The sequence below is a fragment of the Lutra lutra genome, chromosome 7 (assembly GCF_902655055.1).
Source record: "Lutra lutra chromosome 7, mLutLut1.2, whole genome shotgun sequence".
In the NCBI taxonomy this organism is placed as follows: Eukaryota; Metazoa; Chordata; class Mammalia; order Carnivora; family Mustelidae; genus Lutra; species Lutra lutra.
In genome coordinates this window covers 146119158-146125406 of record NC_062284.1, presented here as the reverse complement: position 1 = coordinate 146125406, position 6249 = coordinate 146119158, and positions in this window count along the sequence as shown.

Sequence of the window (6249 nt, the reverse complement as noted above, 5' to 3'; positions counted from 1 at the left end):
GAGTCAAGGTCCCTCAGGTCACCCCCCGGCAGGCGGGGCTCTCCAGTGCTGTGTTAGGTCCGAGTGGTCTCTGGGGGGACTGGAGCCTCGTCAGAGAGCGAGAGGGGCCCAGCCCTAGAGCACCCCGGCTCTCCCTGGCCACCTGGCTGGGGCCGCGGTGCATGGGTCCCGGCTGCTGGGCAGCACGCCTCTGTCCTTTGTCACCGCCGGCGGAGGTCCCACGTGCCTGGGCCCGTGACTGCATTCTGATGAAGAAATTGTCTGGAGAGAAATTACAGCAAACACCACTCATCGCCACACAGAAATGCTTCCTTTTCTCTCTCTTCTTTTCATCGGCAAGTAGGCAGTGAGCCCTGGCTGCGTTCGTGCAGCCCGGCCTGGGGGAGGGGGTGTGAGATGGATTTGCTGCTCTGAGGAGGGGTCACGTGGCCCAGGGACAGCAGACGGGCTCCGCGGAGCTCCGGAGCTAGCAGCATTCCCGCCCACGCTGGTCACCCTCTGGGACAGAGCTGCAGGGGACGAAGGGCTGTGGGGGTTGTGGGGGGGCTTGGGGGCCGCGGGGGCCATGGGGCAGGCCCCACGGGAGGACGGGGATGCAGGCCTGGCAGCCCAGGGACCTGCCACACCACCCGAACCCCAAGGCTCGCCAGGTCTCAGGGCACTCTCCGGCCTGGTTATGTAGAACTTTCATATCAGCCCGGGGGCTGGTGTGAATATTGTTTCCGTCCCCATTTTCCAGGTGAGGAAACAGACTCTGACCCAGAGTGTGGCTGCGGTCATGCCGGTCTGGGCTGGGTCCCCCGTGTGCCCACCTGCCTCTCTTATAAAGACCCTCGTGATGGCTTTGAGGGCCTGCCTGGTGACCCTTACAGTTTCTTTCGCCATGTAGGGTCCTGTTTTCACAGACTCCAGGGCCCAGGATGGGGATGTCTCCGAGCTGGCCACTCTGGAGGAGGGGGAATATGTTGTCCATGTTTGCTTGTAACTTTTCTATTTTGGCAAAGTCTCACTTCCCAGGAACCCCTCTGTGCTGGGCAAACGGGAGCCTGGGTCACCCTCCTGCACTGGGGGTGGGAGTCCTGCCCTAGGGGCTCCTGGAATGAGGGCAGTGCTACTCCCAGGACCAAGCCTGGCTCTGGGCAGACAGACAGTCGAGAAGTCTCGCAGGAGTGAGTGAGTGTTTTATCAGCTCAGTGTTTTACCACCTGACGGCCGTCTGAGCCTGTCCTGCAGGCCCTCGTGTTCAGTGCGGGGTTCTGGCTGGCTGATGGCAGCCGCTGGGAGGCAGAGCCCAGGCTGACATGGTGACAAGAGGTCATTCCACCGAGTAGCCCTGCCTTGGTCCTCCAGGACGGAGAAGGAAGGCGGGCTATGTCGCGGGCTATGTCGCAGGCAGCATCCTGTGCTGTGCCAAAGGCTGGTGAGCTCCAGAGCCTCATCTGGGAAGGTCAGCATTTTAGACCCCCTCTCGCGGCTTGGAGGAGGGACAGGGCTGCCCTGGGGTCTGGGCACAGCACCACGGTGCTTTTAGGAGTGTGGAGTGGACAGAGCTTCTCTGGATGTAGTCTCCTGGCCCGTGGACAAGCTGGGCGGGGAGTTGCCGTCTGTGCATGAGTGTCTGTGTGTCCTGGCTTGGGAGGTCGATGGGGGGGCGGTACCGAGAGTGGTTCCCGGGGGACAGGGCCTGCACCGGCGCTGTTTGGCCACCAGCTGCTGAGGGCCTTGCCCTACCACTCTCAGGTCTCCCTCTTTCCTGCTGAAGTGGGGAGGACGTGAGCCGCAGGTCGCAGGCTGGGCCGGCCTAAACTCCGTGAGGCCGCCACGTCACCCGGATTCTGTTAAAGGAGCGACCCGATAGGGACGAGCCCTTCTCCAGTGTTAAAAATCAGGGGTGCACTTCCCAGGGTGTACCGCGAAGGACTGAGAGCGGGGTCTCCAAGGATGTTTGTTCGGCACGCTACAGCAGCAGCGTCCACAACAGTCACGCCACGGAAGCCCCCACGTGCTCTTCAGCGGGTGAACGGACAGACAAATACAGTGGAGACTCACGGAGCCTCCGCAAGGAAGGGAACTTTGCAACTTGCTACCACATGAATGAACCTTGAGGACATGACACTGAGGGGAATAAGCTAAAAAAACAGGACAAATGCTTTATGATGTCACTTATATGAATGCTCACTTCCCTGAGAGAGATAAATCCAGAGTCAGAGAGTAGAAAGAGGCCCGAGGGGTGAGTGTTCAGTGGGACCGAGGTTGTTTGGAGAGATGAAAAAGGTTCAGGAAAAGGTGCTGGTGATGGTCATACGACGATGTGAATGTACCTCATGCCCTTTTGACCTGTGCCCTTGAACATGGCTAAGACGGTAGGTTTTATGTCGTATAGATTTTCTCACAGTAAAAGATGTGGAAAAAAATTGACCGTGTCTGTACAGTAGGACCTTGACTTATGCTCCTGGTGTAAACACCTCAAAAACCAGACAGAAAGTACGGATTGACTGTTCTGCAGGCACCAGAGAGTGGTGGTGTGGACCTAAGATCCCCAGCAAAGGAAGTGAGCCCTCCAGTGCTCTGGAGTTCTGCCTGAAGGTCGCTTCCGGAAGCAGGGCAGGGAGGAGGGACCCACAGACAGTGGAAGCTGAGCCAGAGACCCGGGAAGCTGAGATGCGTAGTTTGCAGAGCAGAAAACCAGAGAAGAGGGAGGGAAGCAGTGAAAGGGGCAGAATTCTGCAGAGGGGCCCACGGGTCCTTGCCCCGTGCCAGCTGTCCCACGCACGGGACGTAAACTCCAAGCGACTTTGCAGAGTTAGCGATCGTAGACTGCTGCAAGGCGAAGGATTTCCAGAGCTCACACAGGCCGGGACCCTTTCCGTTTCCACCAGCAGGTGTGGAAGGAAATTATTCAGTAGGGACACCCCAAGAGTCCGGCCTTCGTGGTGAGCTGAACTAACCCCAACAAGCCTCACGGGACCCGACCTATAGAAGGCGGCTTCCCAGCCTGCCCCAAGGAAGCCGTACCCCAAGGGCGGGAACAGACTCCAGCAGGAATGCCCCGCATCTGATCAAAAATCACTGGAGAAGCGAAGGCGCAGAGTGACGTGACCCACACACAGGAGAAAAATCAGCCCACAGAGGTCGACCCAGAAATGACAGAGATGGTGGAAAAGGATGTTACAGCCCCGATCTGCTCTGTCGGCAAAAGGACTCGAAGGAAGACGTGAGCAGAGTGAGGAAGGGAGAAGACGCGGACACCCCCCGTGTAAATTACAGCAGAGATGGAAAATAGTGTCCGGAGGGAGCATTTCAGTGGACGGAGCAGGCACTGCAGGAGAACCACGGGTTCTCTCAGTGTCTGGAGCAGGAGTTAGTTAGCAGCCTACGGCCGGCTGCCCGGCTTTTACGAGTAAACCTGCTCTGTTTGCAGCCAGCCCACCTGCTGTGTGCCACGCACCACTGCGTTCACCCCACGGCATCGGAGCAGTGGCTGCAGCCGGCGTGGCATGGCCACAGAGGCCAACTGTCTGGGCTTCACAAGAAATGCTCACTGACGTCAAATATTTGTGGTTTCAGGCATTTGACTTGTGACGTCTTCACGTTATCAGTTGTAGAACAAACCTTGCTTCTCAGAGATGACGCACATACTAACTAACTAACTATTGTGCATTAGGTAACACACACACTAATTTTAAGCAAGTTGGGTCAGAATGATTCAGAATCAGCCAAGCACGAGTTCTCAGAGATGGGAACTGTGGCCTCGTGGTGCTTTTTGGGCATGGTGGGAGCAGGTGGCCGGAAGCCTGTGCTGCCCTGAGTGCCGGGGTCTTTGTCTTTGCCGGGGCTCCTCGGGGCTCTCTCTCCTCCCCCCAGGATGTGAGTCCTGCTACAGGGGGACGTCTGCCTCATTCTCCTCCCCACGGCCGTACGAGGCCCTTGGTGGATGCAGGAGCATGACCGGAGACCCAGGGGTCTTGCTGTGAGTCGGGTCCAGCTCAGCCTCTCCTCTTGACAGCGGCGCCTTCCCTCTTCCTCCTCCCCGTACCTCTCTTTTTCAGTTTTTAGCTGACATCTGTAATTTGGAAAGCCATAAAAATGAATACAGATGAAATATTAGAGGACGGCAGTATGAGAAAAGCGTGAACAAAGAGGCTCTCACCGCTTCAAATAGGTCTTAAAACTGCTTTCATCCGCACGCTGGCCTCAGCCCAGTGAAATTGATTCATTGACCAAATTGGCCATTTACAATTCAAAGCCTGTGTTCTCTGAGCCCAGCTCCCTCCTCTCCAGATTTATGGGGCCGCAGGGAGGCACTCGGGTGTCTCCGGTTTCTTTTTTAAGGATGATCTACAGTGAGGCAACAGCCCCCCGTTTCCTAGAAAGACCACGCACGCCTTCTGGGCCTGTAGTGGCAGGTGCTCGCCCTGGCTCTTAGGGCCCAGAGGACCCCTTGGCGGGAGTTGGCTCTGGGCCCCGTCTGCAGGTCTGGCTGGCCCCACACTCCCACCGTGGGCTCAGTTCTCACTGTGAACTGAGCTGACCATTATTCAGCCCAAGATACTACGGCTCTGCCATATGGAATGACTCCAAGCTCCTTGAACTTGCTCCTCAAGCCCTTACACATGTTGTCCCGCTGCCGGCCATCTTCCTCCACTCCTTTCCCGACCCCGGGCTGAGTGGGGGCGTCTGTCCGTTGTCACGTCCTTGACCCAGCACATCCTGCCTGTGGTTTGCCTGAACCTGAAGCACATCTGGTCACCCACAGGCCCTGTGTCCAGTGCAGCCTGCACACAGCAGACTCGGGGACCTGAGTTCCATCCTCACTGTCCGCTAGTGGTCCTGGGCCCCCAGGGCCCTGGGGTCAGGTGACGGGTTTCCTCGGGGATGGGCAGGAAGCAAGACGAGGCAGGCAGCCAAGAAAGGGCTTGTGGCCAGCCTGTGAGAGGGGAGTGGAAGCCCCCAGGGTCATCTGGGAGCCTCAGAGTTGTTACCCAAGGGGTCAGGGAGCTGGAATAGTCACCGGATGATCCAGGAGCCCCTGGTTGAAGTCAGCACTAGCTCCCATGGTAGGGACAGTAGAAGGTTCTGGGGCATTTGGCAAAGGAATGTGGGTGCCGGTAGTGGGAAGTCCAGGTGTGCACTGAGGGGACGCAGGCGGGCCCTGCCAGCCCCAAGGCCTCGGCCTCTGAAGCCGGTGCCTCCCACGAAGCGGCAGGTCGGGCCAGACGCACGCAGACCCCTCGCCAGGGCTGCAGCCCCTGGGAGGAGGGGCTGCACCTCCCCGCCCCCACTGAGGGCAGGTTGGGCCCCCTGTGAAGCCTTAAGTCTGTATTTTAATTACTTTAGCCTATTCTGTAACTTTAATTATATAGTAAGCGGCACACTAAAAAACCATCGTTAAATTTTAAGCCTTTGTAATAACACCATTTTATTACATTTTGATGACTTTATAACTATGATACTTTATTATTCGTTCCATGTTATTTTATGATGGCACAGTGAGATTTTTAATATCTAATTACGGTACTGGTGATCATTAAACAAGTCTAATCCATAAGTGTGTAGCACCCTGGGTGCCCGCATTCGAAAAGGTAGGAAACCTGTCTCATCTGTGGGCCATGCTGAGCCCATTGGCCGTGGGCAGGGGCTCGGGCTGTGCGATACTACAGGAACCCGCGAGTGAGTGGGCATCCGTACTCAGCCACACAGACCACACCTGGAAGGTCACGGCGAGCTGGATGGGCACAGGTCCTGGGGCTCCCAGGTCCCTCCTCGCCGGATCACTCCCTGTAGTGTTGACAGACCTAGAGGCCTCCTCCAGAAGGACCTCCAGGCCCTGCTGGTAGGCTCCTTTGGGCCTCGTGTCTGTGCCCTAGGATGTCCCTTTAAGTGCCAAGGAGGGTCTCTCCTCTGGACCAGAGAACACCTGTAGGACCTCGGGGACATCTGGTCTACCTGCCTCCGTCTACGGACGCAGAATCTCGCAGCTGGGAGGGCAGCGTGGCAAGGCTATCTTAGTCTCCAGCTGTAGCCCAGAAGGAGGACCCAGGCCCAGGCTTGTGGCCCTGGAGGGCTGCGTGCCTGCAGGACTGCCCCGGGAAAGGACCAGGGGCAGAGCAGGGAGACTTGGTGGGACCAGGGCCAGGCAGGAGAGGAAGAAGAAGGGGCCGTCAGGTGGTCCTCGCTCCCTCAGAGCCTCTCCTGGCTCCCCATTCACCAGACAGAGCCGGGGAGGACTCGCTGAACGCGGATGCCCAG